Source organism: Crocuta crocuta, unplaced genomic scaffold (assembly GCF_008692635.1).
Source record: "Crocuta crocuta isolate KB4526 unplaced genomic scaffold, BGI_CrCroc_1.0 scaffold155, whole genome shotgun sequence".
NCBI lineage: Eukaryota > Metazoa > Chordata > Mammalia > Carnivora > Hyaenidae > Crocuta > Crocuta crocuta.
The window spans coordinates 1,449,549-1,469,774 of NW_027530365.1; the positions used below are offsets into that span (position 1 = coordinate 1,449,549).

The 20,226-nt window shown below is 41.8% G+C and overlaps 1 long non-coding RNA gene across 1 annotated transcript; it reads right to left on the reverse strand.

Annotated features, from left to right (window-relative positions):
• Nucleotides 1-7,019: 7,019 nt before the first annotated feature.
• Nucleotides 7,020-20,058, reverse strand: LOC144233289 (uncharacterized). Its single transcript, XR_013335638.1, has 4 exons — nt 19,954-20,058; nt 11,672-11,799; nt 9,448-9,522; nt 7,020-7,334 (listed from the first exon to the last, which is right to left on the reverse strand). It is a non-coding gene; the product is annotated as an uncharacterized LOC144233289 (long non-coding RNA).
• Between the last annotated feature and the right edge of the window lie 168 nt (nt 20,059-20,226).

A 20,226-nucleotide genomic window follows, 5' to 3' on the forward strand; every position in this document is an offset into this window, starting at 1 on the left:
CTCTATGCAGGGAAATTTAGAAAGGCAGTTAATGAGGCAAACTATGGCCAGGTCACTGCCGTTGGTCTCAGAGCCACAGCTGGTTCCCATCCTCTCCCTCTTCTGTCCATTCTGTTTATTTGTTTGCTTTCTGTTCTATTCCAAATTCCTCTCATTCTTAGCTATTACTTTGGCAGGTCCTGGTGGCTTACCTGGAAGTGACCCAAATCTTCCTTCCTGAGACGACTGACTGAGCCCTTTGCAGTCACACCGTCCTCAGGCCAGGAGTGCTATCTGCTTCCAATCATAGTTCCAGTGGAGAAACAGTTCCAGGACCTGTGTTCTCCAGGATACCACGCACGTTCCTCCCTAGCCGCATTCCTTTTAGGAACTCCACTTCCTCCTGCCGATGAGGATGGATTCTCCCTGCCACGATGGTGACTCTTTTCCTCTGCTGGTCCCTGGGCACAAGGAATCATAGGGCCCCGGTGACAGCTATAATTCATAACTCCATAGGACTCTTGTTACATCCCCCGGCAAGAGTACACGCTGTTTAGGGCCCAAGACCCCTAACACTTGAAGAGACCAGAATGTGGGCAAAGTTCCCCAGTGAGCCGTTAGGAGTGATGGTACATGGGCACCACTCCTGCTCTGATTCCTTGGATCCTGGATGTGTTCATTCATCTAGGCGTGGACACACTGTCATACAGAGGTCTCAGATTTAAAGCATAGCCTACAGGAAGGCAACCCAGTCTCTCAGAGGGTTACTTCTGGTCTGTCACTTCAGATGTGCCTTTGCAAGGGCTGGCAGCACTCTGTGAGGTCTGCTGCTCTAGGGGTGCCATATGTGATATATATGACCAGAGGACCACGTGATCATAGGCCCTCTCTTTTCTAGATTTTATACAGTACCTTTGTTCTCTACACATTTGCGCCTTGGGACACAATGAGCTGTTAACCCTCTCTGTAATTCCTGCAGACTAAACCCCCATGGCTGCCCCTCTGACTCTACTGGTTAATATGGTATTGTGGCTTCATGGCTTCTGGTAGGTAAACGCTTCCAATGAGTATTTCTTAGAAGGAGCCTCATCATACCCATGGCTATTAAGGAGCCCAGCTCTGGGACCATTCTCCTACTTTGAGCCCAGGCCTTCAGAAGTGACTTCTTAGTGACACTGGTACCTCTCTGCAGTACATTCTTTTTTTTTTTTTTTTTTAATGTTTATTTATTTTTGAGAGAGAGACAGAGTGAGAGCAGGGAAGGGACAGAGAGAGAGAGAGGGAAAAAACAAAATCCGAAGCAAGCTCCAGGCTCTGAGCTGTGAGCGCAGAGCCCGATGTGGGGTTCAAACTCACAAACCATGAGATCATGACTTAAGCCGAAGTCGGAAGCTTAACTGACTGAGCCACTCAGGCGCCCCTGCAGTACATTCATAATGGTCTTGGTGAATGGTGTATCCTTTGGGCCTCCCATGAAACAATCCTCTTAGGGGCCTTCTGGCCTTTCCACTCTAGCTTGCCCTTTCCCTCAAGTTCTTAATCCTTCTTCTGCCGTCTGCCAGGGCAACTCAGGCACCTCAACTTCACTCAGGTTTGGCTGGTACTTTTCCAGGCTTCTAACAGCCGTCCCATATGTTCATTGGTGAGTTTGCCTTATCTCCCAAGGTTCTCACTAGGGGGTTAAACGCTGTGTTTTGAAAAAAGGCCCTTAGGTCTGAGTGATAGATAGTTGTACTTGGGCAAGGCTACTTATCACTTATATAACTGATCGTATTTGTCCTGCTGATTGTTAAGAAGCTCAGAATCAAATTTTAGTCACACATGTTTTCTATACAGGAACTTCTTTTTTTTAATGTTTACTTATTTTTGAGAGAGAGAGACAGAGAGAGAGAGAGAGTAAGCAGGGGATGGGCAAAGAGAAAGGGAGAAAGAATTTGAAACAGGCTCCAGGCTCTAAGCTCTAAGCTGTCAGCACAGAGCCCAACACGGGGCTCATGAACCATGAGATCATGACCTGAGCCAAAGTTGAACGCTTAAACAACTGAGCCACCCAGGCACTCCTATATACAGGAATTTCTAAAATGTACTTTATGTGCCACCTTCAAAACAGCTTTGTCTTTCTTTTCACTGACTTTCACTTCACACTGACTCTTCCAATTGCGTTTATTCAACGCACTTATCTGCCCAGCACTGTGCTAAGTACATATATCTTACCACATTCAGTCTTGGCCTCCCCTACTGTGGGATCTTGGGCAAGATACCAAATTTTCATAAACTTTTATTTTCTTTGCCTGTAAGTGAGGAGGATCATAATGTCCACTTTATAGGGTTATCATGAGGATAATTAATTGTAGTTCGTACCATTAATTATTAGAAAACACACAAAACCTTTTTTTAATTAAAAAAAGTCCAAATATCTGATATAATTATTTTACAAGATGTCAGTGTAGTAATTTATGAAAAGATGAATATTTCTTATAAAAACACTCAACATACAGAGCTGACTTACTAATCTTATTTATTATGGCTTAATCTAACTGAAGTTTTTTGTGGTTCATGTAATTAACAGCAGTATAACAGAATCAATAAAACTGTTATAATGAATGTCCTCACAGAAGTGTCCACTTACAGGGTGTATATATATGATGTTATATATAGGTAGGATAAATGAGATGATGGCCCCCTTGGAAGGTAGTGAGCCCAAGGAATCTTTACTTCAAAATCTATTCAATTTTACAAGAATATCAGATTGCTTTGGCTTCACTTACTAGCTCTAATAATGAGGTTTATTCCACCCTAGGGACTTAGTATGCTTCATTAATAATGAAAACTCTATGAAGAAATGCTATTCTGACAACCAAGATTAGAGCCTGGAAAGCCCATGAACCAGAAAGCATGGGACCTGAATGCTCAGTGAGCTCTGCAACAGACCAAGGAAACATAAGGCAGCCTGTCTGACCTCTCTGAGCTCATACTTCTCCTGAGTTGATAATGTCTGTCAGCATCAAAATTCTGTGCATCTTTATTTTTTAACCTCATAGCATCCATGTGAAAGTAACTGGCCAATAAATCATATTTTCATTTGGAGTGCAAAGCCTAAATTATATGCCCCAAAGCGACAGGTAAACAAATTATGGCTTAACAATAATTAGATTCGATCTCTTCCCAAGTTCTAATCTTCCGTTATTCTGGCAGGAGGGTGAGATCTAGGAATTGCAGACTCTCAGAGGTTTGTGGCAGCCAACAATTCAACTCAATTCAACAATATTTATTCAGTACCAGTATGTGCCAAGTACATAATAAATTCTTTAGTTTCTGAGAGTCTGTTGCAAGATACATATGATCAGTAACAATCAATTGAACAACTATGTGTACAGGATACTATACTAGGCCCTTAGCAAGGGTGGTCCTCAGAGACTATAGTATATAGAGGAAAATGCAAAACATCCATTTGTAAAATAAGTGATCAAGTGTCAAATGGCTGACACAGACAGGAAGTGGCATATGATTTCAGAGACAGGAAACATCACTGAAAGTCCAGATAGACTTCCTGGAGGGTGAGATATGAGTTGAACTTGAAGGACACTAAAAAAACAAAGAGGTGGGAAAGTGTTAAGTCTATTTAGATGGTATTTATGTCCTTCCCAGAATTTTTAGCATTAGGTTTATTTTTATGCAGGAAATACATGTGTGTTGTCTTTACTCAATTTTAAGTACCACGACAGCAGAAACCATTCATAATATTTACATGATTCAGAACAACAGATATTTATGGAGTGCCTACTATATGTCAGGTTCTGTACTGGGTAAGCTTTGGAGGGGAGGGAAAGGTAAAGAAGGAAAGACAAAGAAATTAGAGATATAACTCAGAAGTTAGCTGAGGTCCCTTTGCCTCTCTCAAAGATCTGCGTAAATTTGGTTTGAACCCTGAACTCTTCACTGGCCTATGCAAGTACATGGCCTTTCCAAGAGATGACGGGACACTTCCATTTCTTCACATCTAATCTGTCCTGCACAATGTTGATATGAAACTCTGTCTCTTCCCACTTTTCTCATCAAAGGCACTCACACAAAGCTGCCTGGGTTTGGTGGTCATTGCTGGAGATGTAGGGAAGGGGAGGGAGGAATGACAGCTCAGAGGCACTGCTAGCCGCTCTCTCCCTTTTCCCCCTGCCCTCCCTTCTCTCTTTTCCTCGTGTTCTTCATCCCAGATTCCCCCCAAGGATTGCACATTCTCTCTGTAGTACCCACAACAAGTGGCCCCTCCTCTAACATCCAAGTCCTCGAGTCTCAACATTCTGCCTTAAGCTCTCCAACCAATTCTGTTATACCCAGCTTTCCTAACCTAGATGCTTCTAGCTCCCAGAGAAATTTTGGCACCAGCTATTAAGAGGTAGTGTTATTTTCTGGGGTGCCTGGGTGGCTCAGTCGGTTGAGTGTCCAACTCTTGATTTTGGCTCAAGTCATGATCTCATAGTTCATGGGTTCAATCCCCACACCAGGTTCTGCACTGCCAGCATGGAGTCTGCTTGGGATTCTCTCTCTCCCCTTCTCTCTGCCCCTTCCTTGCTCACTCTCTCTTTCTCTCTGCCAGTAAAATAAAATAAACTTTAAAAAAAGATAGTGATATATTCTCCACCTTGTTACAAAGAGGTAGGTGCGCTGGTGACTCTAAGAGAAACCCAAAGTGCTGTGGGGGGACAAAAGCAGGAGAGAATGCAGGAGGGGCATCATGGCGGGTTCCTTGGCCCCCTCCAACTGGTCTTTCTCTTTCTGCCATATTCACACAGCATGTACTATGGGCATCATTCTCTGGAAATCTGTCCTCTGCTGCCTTCTATTGCTATTTTCCTTCCATTTGTCCCTGTATCATGTCCCTGACCAGATATTTTGTGGCTCCAACACAGCATCATTTCTCTTTCCTCCCCAAAAGTCTTATGGGTCATGGGCCTCCCTGAATGTTCTGTTGAGTCCCATCTTGCAGGGGCCTAGTCTCACAATACCTTCCCCAAATTTCCCCTCAAAATACCACATGGCAGGAATTTGTTTTGATTAATATAAGTAAACATACCTCTAAGAATGTATTGAGTGTGTAACCAACTTGTTTGAGATGGCTAGAGCCGTCCATTCGTGTTACACCAAGGAGGAGCTGGAAAGAACTGACCTGTACTGAGGCCCCCCCAGGGGCCAGCCATCTGCTGCAATTCTCACAGTTGTCTTTTCAGGTGAGATGAGGTGATTTGCCAAAGGTCACCCCACTACAGAGCAGGCGCTAGAATCTTAATGCAGGAATACGTGGCTTCAGAGCCCTTGCTCTTTTCACTACCCCACATCTCTAAAATAATAATGCTCCTTTAGCGACATTCCAAGTCTAATTATTAAAAAGAAGGGCAGTTAGGGGCGCCTGGGTGGCTTAGTCAGTTAAGCGTCCGACTTTCGCTTAGGTCATGATCTCGCGGTTCGTGGGTTCGAGCCCCACATCGGGCTCTGTGCTGACTGCCAGCTCAGAGCCTGGAACCTGTTTCAGTCTGTGACTCCCTCTCTCTCTGACCCTCCCCTGTTCATGCTGTCTCTCTCTCTTTCTCCTAGAAATAAAATAAATAAATAAATAAAAGAAAAAAAAAAAGAAGGGCAGTTATTCACTGGGATACAACCTGAAGACCACCCCAATGTTAGAGTCCTGCAACAGTAGGGAGAAAATTGATTCCATGACCTTGAACAAGTAGTTTCATCTTTCTGAGCTTCAGGTCACTCATTTGTACACACAATTTTACAGAATTAAATTATACCTAGAAATACATACATATTTAATATAAAGTTAATTTCATGTATAAATTTAACACTGCCTGGCAAGAAAGGTTAAGTAGAATTCCTGCTTCCTTTTACAGAAGGTGTACAATGAGAGTTGAGAGGAATATCAGTCTGTTTAGTTGGGCAGATGTTTCAGAGTTACCACATTACATTATTTGGGAGGGGCATTTGCTGACTTATGCAGGAGCAGATTAATCATTAATTCAACGTCACCCCAAAGCAACCACAATCCTTGATGATAAGTTGACATGCCATCAACATTTTCGAAGCCCTCCTCCAAAATAGCTATGACCGTCTCCTAAACAAGGTGCTTTCAGATGGTTGTTATCAGCCCAGGTAGGAGGTAAGAGGGTTTGAGGTATGAACATTATAAAATACAGGGAAGTTTGGAGGCTGGTTTGGTGAGATGGAACCGCTCCTCCTAATGCCTCAGCTACACGAAGTCTCACTGGTTCATGTTTCTAGGAGGACAGGCTTGGCTGTGAATCAGAACTGGGTTTTAGCTCTGCCTATTTCCAGTTGTGCGACTTTGAGTTATAAATCTCAGTTTTCTCATCTGTAAAACGGGGATGATGCTACTTTCTGTCTTCTAAGGTTGTTGTGAAGATTAAGTTAAATAATGAATTTAAAGCACCTATTACAGTACCTGGCACATTGTAAGCCCTTAAAAAGTTGGTTATTATTTTATTAGCAGGGACCAGGGCCTTGAAGTCCTAAGATACAGGGCAGTGGAAGAGGAAAGGAAAGAAAGTCTTCCTGTTGCTGAAGGATCAAGTTTAATGTCACAGTTGAGCATAGAAAGTCTGTCATAATCTGGCTCCAAACCTCTGCTTCATCCTTTGGTTATCTGCACACACTCTGCAAAAACCTCCATAGCTCCTCCAGGCAAACAAAACTCATCCTTTAGTTTCCCATAGTACTTTGGATATACGTTTGTGCTTTTTCTTATCATAACTTATTCTCATTATTCATTTGCATCTCTATCTCCACATGACCTGACCCCATCCCAGGCTGTGAATTTATGAACACTAGGCCCATCTAGCATCTCCGTATGTGCAGCCACAGGCATTCTGTAAGTCATGATTGGTTGGATGGATGGATGGATGGATGGATGGGTGGATACATGGGTGGATAAAGAACGCAGGACAACACAGTGACTCAGTCAAGCACTTAAGACTAGGTGCCTAGGAGACAGGGTAAGACAGTCTTTATTTCCTTCATAAATTTTCTTAAGCCCAGGTCTAAGCAGAAGTGTAGAGGGCATGACCTTTCCAGAATCATTTGCCCAGTGAGGGCGGTTGTGTCATCTATGTGTGCCTTCCAGGGAAAGCAGGACTGGCTGGTGATTCCTGGCAGGGCCAATATCAAGCAGAGGACCTTAGCACCCACGGAGCCAAGACAGGATGATGTCTCTAAGTTGCCCTGTAGCCGTCAAGGTTAGTATGTTAAGCAAGTAGGAGCAGCAAGTCCTTCCAGGTGTGGCCAGTTGCCAGCCGGGCAAATAGACTTGCGGGCAAGGACCATCCTCGCTGTGATTATATTCACTATAAACAATGATGCAAGATCTAAAATTAGAAAGTGATTTCCACAGAGGATAGACCATCTGAGGATAGCATTAAATATACAATATTTCAGAACACAAGGCAATAGAGAGGGAGATTATAGAGATTGACTTTTCAGGACTCATTCTATTTTCATTTATTTTATTTTTGTTAAAGGTGACTGAAAATGATAATATTTATTGATTGACAACCTATTATGTACTTCACCCTTAAAAAAAAAAAAACCTGGTGAGCTGGAGTCAGCTCCCACTGGCATGTGAGAACAGACCGTGTACATGTCTCTCCAAATCCATCTGCGCCTTAAAATCCATCGCGGCAGGAGTAGTTACACCATGGAAATTGGCAAACACTACAAACCAGGGTTTCTCATCTCCACATCCTCTGAGAGCTGGTTGTTAAACATTTACCAGCACACCACTGGATTTACAATGAATGATCCCAATTAATTCTCCTAACACGCCCATTTTACAGAAGGGGAAATCACGTTTAGAGAAGACAAATGACAAAATAATTTACTACAAACTTTTTGGTAGCAGAAGCAGTATTAAAATTCACACCATCTGCCTCCAACGTTGATGCACTTAATCATGATGGAGAGAACACGTCCTAATTCATTCTATAAGATCAACATTACTCCAATACCAAGAGCAGATAAAGACATCATAAGAAAAGAGAATTACAGGCCAATACCCCTCATGAATGCAAAAAGCCTCAACAAGATACTTGGAAACCAAATCTAACAGCATATTAAAAGGATTATACACTATGCCAGGTGGGATTTTTCTCAGGAATGCAAAAGTAGTTCAACATAAGAAAATTGGCGCGCCTGGGTGGCTCAGTCGGTTGAGCATCTGACTTTGGCTCAAGTCATGATCTCACGGTTTGTGAGTTGGAGCCCTGAGTAGGGCTCTCTGCTAGCAGCTTGGAGCCTGGAGCCTGCTTCAGATTCTGTGTCTCTTTCTCTCTCTGCTGCTCCCCTGCTTGCAATCTCTCTGTGTGTCTCTCAGAAATGAACAAGCATGAAAGAAAGAAAGAAACAAAGAAGGAAGGAAGGAAGGAAGGAAGGAAGGAAGGAAGGAAGGGAGGAAGGGAGGAAGGAAGGGAGGGAGGGAGGAAGGGAGGCAGGGAGGGAGGGAGGCAGGGAGGGAGGGAGGCAGGGAGGGAGGGAGGAAGAAAAGAAAAAAGAAAGAAAGAAAATCACTGGGGCACCTGGGTGGCTCAGTGTATTAAGCATCCAACTTCTGCTCAGGTCATGATCTAACAGTTCGTGGGTTGGAGCCCCACATTGGGCTCTGCACTGAAAGCTCAGAGCCTGCTTCAGATTCTGTGTGTCTCTCTCTCTGTCCCTGTCATGCTTGTGCTTGCTTGATTTCTCTCTCTTTCTCTTTCTCTTTCTCTCTCCCTCTCAAAAATAAATAAAAACACATTTAAAACCTTTAAAAAAAAGAAAATCAATCAATGTAATAAACCACATTAATAGAACAAAGGTAAAAAAAAAACCTCAGTTGTGCAAAAAAGGCATTTGAGAACACCCAACACTCTTTCGGGATAAAAACACTCCAAAACCTAGGAATAAAAGGGAACTTTTCTAACACAATAAAGGGCATTTATGAAAAATCCACCGCTAGCACCTTCGCCAGTAGTAAAAGACTGAACGCTTTGCCTCTAAGGGCAAGAACAAGACAAGGTTGCATGCTTCCACCACTGCTATTCAACACCATACTGGAAGTTCCAGCTAAAGGAAGCGGACAAGAAAAATAAAGTGCAAAAAAAATTGGCAAGAAAGAAATATAACTAACTCTCTTCACAGATGTCATGATCCTATATATAAAAAAGATCTCAAAGAATCCACAAGAAAGCTATTAGTGAACCCATTCAGTAAAGTTGCTGTTCACAAGATCAAAATACAAAAATCAGTTGTTTCTACACATCAGTAATGAACAATTCAAAAGGAAATAAGCCAATTCCACTAACATGAAAGTAGTATCAAAAAGTATAAAATACCTAAGAATAAATTTAACCAAGGAAGTAAAATATGGAACACTGAAAGCTCTAAGACAATGTAAGAAGTTAAGAGACCTAAATACAGGCATACCTCATTTTATTGCACTTCACTTTATTGCTCTTCACAGATAAGATGTTTTTCACAAATTGAAGGTTTATGGCAACCCTGCAGAGCAAGTATATTGGTACCATTTTTCCAACAACATTTGCTCATTTTGTGTGTCTGTCATAGTTTGGCAGTTCTCAAAACATTTCAAACTTTAAAATTATTATTATATTGATATTATATTAATAATGTATTAATATTATTATTATTATTTGAATTGCTGCAATCTTGTGATAAGACGTTAACAGATGAGAAGTTGCTTCTTATGGATGAGCAAAGGAAGTGGTTTCTTGAGCTGGAATCTACTACTTTCTAAAAAATTTTTTAGGGGCGCCTGGGTGGCTCAGTCGGTTAAGCATCCGACTTCAGCTCAGGTCATGATCTCACGGTTCGTGGGTTCGAGTCCCACATCGGGCTCAGAGCCTGGAACCTGCTTCAGATCCTGTATCTCCCTCTCTGAGTCCCCTGCTCACATTGTGTCTCTCTGTCTCAGAAATAAATCTTAAAAAATGTTTAATAAAATTTTTAAAAAATGTTTTGAGAGAGAGATAGAGACAGAGTACAAGCAGGGGAGGGGCAGAGAAAGAGGGAAACACAGAATCTGAAGCAGGTTCCAGGCTCTGAGCTGTCAGCACAGAGCCTGACATGGGGCTTGAACTCAAAAGCCGTGATATCATGACCTGAGCTGAAGTCAGACACTTAACCGACTGAGCCACTCAGGTGCCTCTACAAAAAGTTTTCAATAATTACTGCCACTAAATTATACCCTTGAAAATAGTTAAAATGGCATATTTAGTGTTATATAGTTCATCACAGTAAAAAATAACTAAACTGTTCTTGTCAACCCTCCACTTAATTTTCCAGCTTTTTCTCATCCCCATCCTTTGAGTCCAGTGACCTAATGTTGCCTATTTCTCTCCCAATTGATTGAAACCTTTTTTTCTCCACATTGTACACTTGACAATCCCTGTGGGGGAGGAAGCACCAACAAGCACTGTATGCCAAGTACCACCATGCCGACAGACACTGCTGATGTAGGACATAGGGCATTAGGGGAAAAAAGAAAAAAAACTTTAAAATAAGCATAGAAGGGGCAACTGGGTGGCTCAGTCAGTTAAGCATATGACTTCAGCTCAGGTCATGATCTCATGGTTGGTGGGTTCAAGCCCCGCATTGGGCTCTGTGCTGAGAGCTAGCTCAGAGCCTGGAGCCTGCTTCATATTCTGTGTTTCCCTCTCTCTCTGACCCTCCCCTGCTCGTGCTCTGTCTCTCTCTCAAAAATAAATTTAAAAATATTAAAAATAAAATAAAATGAGCACTGAAACTTTTTTGTATTGTAAATATGTATGTATAAAAAGTACACTGAATAAAAGTTCAAGATTTAATAGCTCTAGAAACTTATGCAGGGAGATGAGCTTTCATACTGTATCACCTACCTCAATGGTTTAGAGAACAAAGCTTTGGCATCTCAACTTCCTGAAGCAGACTGTCCCCAAAATATTAGGCCACAAAGACTGAGTCTCTTTAAAAGCTGTAGGCACTTAACCCAACTGAGCCACACAGGTGTCCCCAGAATTTTGTTTTATGAAGTGAGAGCTTAGAACAGAATAGCTCCCCTTTCTCTGTTTTATCCCACAAGTCTGCCAACATGTCAAGGGAAAGGGGAACTCTAATTGCTTTTTTGTTTTAGAGACCTGGACACATTTTTATATACATTTGTAAAAAATCAGATTTCGGGGGCACCTGGGTGCCTCAGTCTGTTGAGCGTCCAACTTTTGATTTCAGCTCGGGTCATGATCTCAGAGTTGTGGGATCAAGCCCTGTGTCAGGCTCCATGCTGAGTGTGGAGACTGCTTAAGATTCTCTCTCTCTCTCCCCTGCCCCTCTCCCCACATCATGTGTATGCTCCCTCTCTCTCTCTCTCTCTCTCTGTCTCAAATAAAAAAAAAATAGGGGCACCTAGGTAGCTCAGTCAGTTTAAGGACCCAACTTCAACTCAGATCATGATCTCATGGTCTGTGGGTTCGAGCCTGGCATCGAGCTCTGTGCTGACAGCTTAGAGCCTGGAACCTACTTCATATTGTGTCTCCCTCTCTCTTTGCCCCTCCTCTGCTTGTGCTCTGTCTCTCTCAAAAATCAAAAACATTAAAAAAATTTTTTAATAAATAAAATTTTAAAAAATTAAGTCAGATTTTTAAAATCTACTTACCATACAACCACGTACAATACTGGTTAAGAGTTAAGACCTTGGTGTCCTCCTATGTTCAGTATGTCTCTGCCGTAGTGTGTACCTTGGACAAGTGTGCCTTCCACTCCTCTGAGCACTGATCTTCTCATCTGCAATGTGAAAGGTAACAACACCTACCTCAGAGGATAATGATGGGGCCTACATGAAGGAAGCTATGAGAAATATCTCACACGGTGCTCAAAGACTAGGTGCTCAAAAGGTTAGCTCCTTAGGTAATTTATTCATTGTAGAGCATCCATGAATGCCCACAGGCCTCCTCCATGAAATTTTCCCCAGTGAAAAGCCCAAAATTTCTCCTTTCTCTACATTCCTAAAATATTTCATGAAAATACACTTGATGCTGTAGCCATTTTATACGTACACGAACTTTAATTTTTATTTTTTTAATGTTTTTTATTTATTTCTGAGAGAGCGAGAGAGAGACAGCGTGAGCAGGAGAGGGTCAGAGAGAGAGGGAGACACAGAATCTGAAACAGGCCCCAGGCTCTGAGCTAGCTGTCAGCACAGAGCCCGACGCGGGGCTCAAACCCATGAACCGTGAGATCATGACCTGAGCTGAAGTCAGACGCTTAACCGACTGAGCCACCCAGGCACCGCCACAAACCTTGATCAAATAAACTCGAAGTCCTTTGAGAGAAGGCAGCAATGCTGTGCGCTCTTGGCATCCTTAGAGCCTGATGGAATGGGCCCTGAAGAAACACTTGTTAAACTGAATGGCTGAGAAGCAGTTTGGGACCCTGCAAAAAGCACTGGACTTGTTGCCATAAGATTTGGGTTCTAGTCCCAGTTTTCATAAGTGCAAGTTTGGTGACACTGGACAAGAAATTTGAAGGCGACTCTGATAATCAGTCTCTACATAGGTGTAAGAGGGAGGCTCAACTGCAAGGAGTGGAACATTTGTGTCCCTGCCTCCACATTCATATGTTGACATCTTAACCCCCAGTATGAAGGTATTAGAAGGGGAGACTTCAGGGAGATGATCAGCTCACCAGGGTGGATCCCTGTTTCTGCCGTGTGTGCACACAGTGAGAAGCCTGCTACCCAGAAGAGGGTGCTCATTGGAACCTGACCATGCTGGCACCCTGATCCCAGACTTTCAGCCTCCAGAACTGAGAAATAAAAATTTCTACTGTTTATAAGCCACCCAAGCTGCGGTACTTTGTTATAGCTGCCCAGTCTAAGATGCTAATCTACTCTCAAGACAGAATTGCACTGACATTCAAATGTGACCTCGTACATTCTGGAAGCGCTGAAAACATAATGCTATCTGGGTTTCTGCCCTGTTGTCCTGAATCTACATAAGCAACCAAAGTCTCCTACTGCTGTCTTTATTCTAGCCTGCTGACAAATGCCCTTTGGTTCTGAACTAGAAAGGGGCAGAAGAAACGGCAAAAACACACACAAAAACTTGTTGGGTGTTGATCTTTTACAGTGGGGCTGTTGTCAACCAATTAACAAGTTACATCTGAAGTTAAAGCCCATTTGTGTTCTGCAAGGATTAGGAGATTGATAGACTTTTAATGGTAAACTCAAAACTCCGATTAGCAATAATGCAAGCTATGCCTGCTAGGCCCATGGAGAGGGGAGAGATGAATGTGATCCATAATCTATCTTACTTAATGTCATCAGTTTCCCTATAGCCCCTTCAAACAATCAGACGCCAGTAAAATGCCCTAAGTGGAACTAATAGCATTGATTTGGAGAATACTGATGGTCTACTTCAATGAAGCTTTTCAACATGAGAAGCCTACAGATATTTTAAAATCTTGATGTACCTGTGCACATTTATTTTTGTTGATTGAAAAAGAAAGGCGGGGCACCTGGGTGGCTCAGTCAGTTCAGTGTCCGACTCATGATTTGGTTCAGGTCAGGATCCCAAGGTCCTGGAATGGAGCCCTGCATCAGGATTCTCTCTCTCTTCCTCTACCCTTTCCCCACTCTTGCTCTCTCTCTCTCTCTTTCTCTCTCAAAAAAAGAAAGGCAATCCTGTAAGATGAGAAGGTAATAAAATAGAATAACATACATGAATATATCAGTTAAAACATTTTCCTTAAAACTTGGATATTTCTCTGCCTTTTAATTATGCAAAAATTGATTACATTTGTTGAGCCTTTTATAAATTAGAAAATCTTTCACATTGCTTTTGGTTTATAAGAAATGAATAACCAAAAGGAAAGGGACATTGAGCTTTTTTATTTCCTTCAAAATTCACTCAAGGCACCCTTTGAATGGTCATGCAATATGATGCTTAGTTAGAATTTTCCAATTATAGAAGCACAGATACCATTTTTCACTTATTCTTACACTACATCCATTCAGTTATCAATTCTTGTCACAACTTCCTATAAATATCCTTTCCTTCTAGTGCCATCACACTCACTCTCCCTTTGGCTCCTTTAAAACAGACCCAGACCCAGTAAATTCCTGGTGTTCTTCTTTCTTTAAATGGGTGATGGGCATGGAGGAGGGCACTTGTTGGGATGAGCACTGGGTGTTATATGGAAACCAACTTGACAATAAACTATAAAAAAAAGTCTCTTGATAATTCAATCCATCTCACATTCTATACCGCACAGGATGTAAAAAATCTTTGAGGGCAGGGACTGTGCCCTACATTTCCTTATATTGTAAGTATAGTGACCGTATTCACTGAACAACAAAATGTACATGTACATTTACAAAGAAATACACGTGTACACTTATAAAGAAAAATAAAAAGAAATCTCAAATTGGACTTATCTCTCCAACTTTGTGAATATTGTATCTAACACATGCATCCTAGCAAAATGTGTTCTACATTGTATATATAAAACACATGGGTTGATGGCTTAGCCTATTTAGAACAGAGATTATAAGCTAATAGACTGAGGCCCATATATGGCCCTTGGTAATTTTTTTTTTTTGTATAGCACTTTAAAAACGAGTAAGTTTAAATTGATTGCCAACATTTTAAAATTGCTGATTTCACATAAAAATCAAGCTACTCTTGAGAAATCTGAAGATCTAAGAAGACTGGGTTGTTAGAAATCAGCTTGAGCTAAAGTCCACCCCAAATGGGGAAATCTAATAAAACTGGAAACCCAAGGAAGGCCAGTACAATGATGAACAGGTTAGACAGCTGCTGTACAAGAAAAGACAACAAGGAAACGTGCCTGTCTGGACCGTGGAGGAGATCTCTACATCCATCCCTGTCTCTATCTCCTCCTCCAAGTGCCAAGGTTATTGTGATTATAAATTACCAAAAAATAAATATTTATATATATTTTTTAATTTTTAGTTTTGTTTTTATGCAATAAAAGGATGTCACTTGGTAGAACTGCATTACTCTTGGGGCGCCTGGGTGGCTCAGTTGGTTAAGCATCTGACTCTTGGTGTTGGCTCAGGTCATGATCTCGCACTTCATGAGTTCAAGCCCCACCATTGGGCTCCACGCTGTGCACAGCCTGCTTGGGATTCTCTCTCTCTCCCTCTCCCTGCCCCTCCCCTGCTTGTGCGCTCTCTGTCTCTCTCTCTCTCATAATAAATAACATTTAAAAAAAAAAAAAGAACTGTATTATTCTTGGTGGAACACAGTTTCAAATGTTTGTCTAAAATAGTTTGAGAAACAGAATATTCCAACTGATTAAACACTGATTAATTCTGCGTTGCCACACATTCTAAATAGGTTATAAATTTTCAAAGAATTAGAATATGAGACAATAAAAAAATTATATTAAGCATAACCTTTTAAAAATGGTACCATCTTTTAAACCATCACTTGTCTTTGATGAGTCAGAAATATATTTCCTACTGCTTTCCTATTCATCATAAGCATCAGTTTTATTAGCAAATAGGCCTCTCACCCTCCTGCCAGCTGAACTGTGCCTTTCTTAGAATGCCCCCAGCCCTATGCTTGTGCCCTTCTCTCTGGCTCCATATGTAGCCTTGTAGTCATTTTGTAAGTCTATTTCCTTCATTGGATTAGGTTTCTATATGACACAAACATTATGTTTGTAACCTACACAGTGAGCATACAATACACATTTTCATATTTCAAACTAATTTCCCCCCAGAACGGTGAGGGGTTAAAACAAATATCTGTAGCGAATAGAACTGATGTTTTGTTTCAAGTAAAGCAAAAAATAAATAAAAACTTAACAGCTATCTAATCTTTGATGAGAAATTTACTGAATGCTTACTTTGTGGCAAATACCATGCTAAGTGCTCATAAATTAGTTCTCAGAAACAATCAGTGAGATATATGGTACTTGATTTACAGAGAGAAAACTGGCAATTAGGAATTAAATCATGAATTCAAATATTTGCTGAGCACCTAGCATATGGTGCCCTGAACTACCACTGGAGACATGGCAGAGAACAGACTCTCCGCCTTTTGTGGAACTTGCCCAGGTCACACACATAATATACCAGCATTCTACGTTTAGATATTGCTTTATGCATATTATAAGCCTGGACAATGTGAGTGCATCTCTGAAATGGGTCCATTCTCAGTACTGGCAAAATTTGAGACTGAGGAGCAGAGGCTCACACCCTGATGACCTCTTCAAGGTAAACCTAACCCTGCAAGGTCACTCCGCCATTGCTGGCAGCATTCAAATCGTGAGAATCTGATCTCTAAACTTACAATATTCTCGAGAGAAAATATTCTCAAGAGAAGATTTATAAATAATACAAGGCATCAGATAGAAATAAGATACGATGGGATTAAAGAATTAAAACAGAGTTAAGAATGCACCTTTTTCAGTCAGATATTTTTCTGTCTTGCATGTAAAACCTCAGTGAAGAGCAGGGTGAAGCCACAGTAGAAAAGAAGTCAAAGCACAGACCAGACTTTGGTGTCTCGGTCTCTAAGTGGGATGGGAAGGTCTAAGGGAAGGATGCGACTTCCAGGCACCATCACAATTCATGCTGTAACCCTGGAACCCCTAGCTGCTATGCCATTTTGAATTTTACTTGCCTCTCTGGAGCTAGACACACGAGGAGCCACCTCATTCAAAAATGCGAAAAGAAAAACTGAGCAGTTTCAGGAGCAAATTTTCAGATTTGCAGTTCAAATTGCAAAAAGAAAAAAGGAGCAGTTTCAAGAGCAAATTTTCAAATTTGCATCAGACACTTCCTGTCATACACTGAAGTTGCTGGGATTGACTCCCAGAGCACTAGGCCAGTGCGATTTAATCATTAAACTTCAAGGTTTTCATAACTAATCTCCAATGCTCTGGGGCATCTTGAGGGAAAGTTTCATTCCAAAAAAAAGCAAAAACAAAAACCTGAAGTTGAATTCAGAAAGCAAACAAGAGAAATTATTTTAGAAGCTACTCTCTAATTCTGAGTGGGTAGAAAATTGTCTTTCATTCTAATTTAAAGTAACGTAGAACAATTTTCTCATCTACTGCAATATTATCTAGGAAATCTGAGGCAAAAGTCACCGGTCTATTTTTAAATGAAATGACTTGCAAACCGAGAGACTGACCACAGCTCTGTATCCCTTGAAATGTATTCAAAGTGCCTAGGGAAGGAAGACCAACTCAACACTCAACATACACAACATACACAACAGTACCTATCTGACATTAGAAATCTTTTATTGAGATTAGGCAAATAGTAAGCTGAAAATATTATAGCATGGAGAAAGGCTGAGGAAACCAATGTAATTTGTTTTTCCTCTATGGTGGCCCAAATGACTAACTAAAGACACTCCAAGATTACTGTATTTATACTATATATTACTTTTGGATTTGCTTTCTTGATAGGAAACTGAAATAATCTCTGAGCATGTATCAGTATCCAGGCCATTCACTTTAAAGTAGAAAGAAGAACGTTATTCATGACTAAATTTACTAATGATTACTATAGTACATTCTTTAGTGTGACAGACATGGTAGTTACTACTGCTGAATGTGGTTGATTCTCCACTGTTTGGATTTCAGTATTCTTTAGGGATACTTCTTTTGCAAATTCTCCTATCATGTTTTTTTTTTCTCCCCAGGAATGATTTCAAAGGTCTACTGAAGACAGTGCCCTTCAGTAGGTTAAGTGGTGAGATCCAATTTCATCATAAATGAAGTCTGAATAAGGTCGGAACCTTCTTAACATGACATAATAGGCTATTTTTTTTTTTTTTTTTTTTTGCATTATCTTACTACTCTCCTTCCCAAGTCTAGGCTTAGTACAAGCACACAAGACAACTCACAGTCTTGCCAAATATACAAACACATGTTTGTTTTTAGGCCACCATGTTTTTGCACAGAAAACTCTCCTTGATCCTTTTTTTGTTCTTTTCTTTTTTCACTGCTCCTCACTAACTTCCTTTCACATAAAATCCCTTTATCTCAAAAAAATCAACTGGCCTTTATGACCCTCTTCAAACTGGGCATCTGACTACCCAAAGCTTTCTCTACCATTTATGGCACCTGTGCTGTCTGTATCCAGCCGGGTCTGGTATATGATGGGTGTTCAATAAATTCTTGGTGAATAAATGGTACAGAAAGTCTGGGAAAACACTGGCGTGGAAGTTACGGTATCAAGCTTGAAAGGTCACTGTAGGGCAGTCTTTATCCCTGGATCTAGAAATACCATATCTAAAAATTTTATCTATATAAATAATTGAGAATGTGTGCAAAGATTGAGTTACAAGCCTCACACTTCATTGCTATTTCAATAGCAAAATCCTGACACAATTTTAATCCTTCATCTGGACCTTAGCTAAATGAATGCACAATGGAATACTAAATACCCCTTTAAAAAATATGTGGAAAAAAAATAAGGAAAATATTTAGTGTCATGTCGTGATATTTTATTCGAGGAAAAAAGGCTGTTCAAGGAAAAAAGCAGCGCATGCAGTCTGCTTATGTTTAATGCTATAAATCAAATTATCAACAGTGGTTTCCCAGGTGTCAGATTTCAATTTTTTATCTTCTTTCTGTTTCTGAAAAAAATCTAACTTCTGTACAATGAGTACTAATTATTTCTGTGATTAAAAAATGGATTTTATTTTCAAAGGAGAGAGTCCTCCGCTTTCACGATCGGGCTTCCCTTTGGAGCTGCACCTCCACTGGGGGGCTGTTCCTGTTCCAGCCATCCCAGGGCGCCCAAGGGGGACGGCTGCCCAGGTAGCTCAGCCTCATTTCACAAAGTCGAGGCTTGGGAGGGAAAACGAGCTGCTCCAGTGAGCAGTGATTTTAAAACCCAAAAAGTTCCCAAGATGTGGCCATGTTAGAAAACTTGCATTAGTATGTTTCACTTTCCAAGATAAATTCCTCTCAAAATTATGCGCTGACCCTGAAATGATCTGCCATGAAGGAGGGTGTCCCACCGAGGAGAAAATTCCCACGCCAGCATGTTCCTTCCTACCTTGATCTACATTTACTTGGACATTACTTCCGGACACCACACACACACACACACACACACACACACACACTATCTTTTACTGGCCTGCAGCTATTCCAAAAGGGGCCGAGCCACACACACACACACACACACACACACACACACACACACACTTTATCTTTTACTGGGCTGCAGCTATTCCAAAAGGGGCCGAGCCCCAGACGGCAAAAGAGGCCAAGGCCTGCAGGGCTGACTTCTTCACGCCTGAGGTGCTGGGTCCCTCTCTAGGGGGTGGGGGGAGCCGCTAAAAACCCGGTGACTTAGCTTCCTCCTCCTTCCCGGAGGTCCCCGCCCACATCACCGTCATCAGGTCTCCGAGGAAGTCACGTTCTAGCTTTGGAGTCCTTCTGAAGCTTTTGGGAGGAAAAGGTGGGTGGGGTGCCCAAAGCCCTTGCACCTTCCCAAGAGACAGGGCTCCTAGCTCACCATCTATCCCTAATTAGATGGAGATGGGGGGAGGGGTAAGTGATTTTCCCATTGAGTGCATTATATCTTTCATCTGTCAGAGAGGGTGTTGACCTAAAAGGGCTGCGACCTAGAAGGGCGAGTGCCCAGATGTCCCCAGGAGCGCCGCAAAAAGAAGAGACCATGGACACGTACTGAAGATCCCCGAGGTGCTAGTACTCCCATAAACACTGTCTTACTTCTCTAACAAACCCCTTACGTTTGGTGTCCCTGATCGGTTTGAAACTAGAGGTAGAAGGTCTGGGAAATGCTTTCCAACCTCGTCCACTCCGAGATACACAGGGACAAAAAAACATTTTTACGGCACACGGGGGCAAATGAGTGAGCACCAACCAGAAGCCAACTGCCCCCGCTGCCCCCGTACAGAGGGGCTCCGTCTCTCAATTTACCTGTCCCACCTGTTACCTGTCTGCGGCTCACCGGAATGAAAGCCTGGAAGAGGCTGACCCAAGACAAGTATGACCTAGCTGTGTCCAGATAAACCTGGATTTGCTTCGCAGCCCTTCCTTCTGTGACTTCAAGCACGTAACTGGATAGTTTTTGGGCCCGTCTCCTCACCTCTAACGCTAATAATAGTACGCACGTCACCCGGCCAGTGACGACGGGTCAGCAGGACCAAAGGTTGATCGGCGATCCTGCGCCCGGGGAGCGCGTCCCGCCCG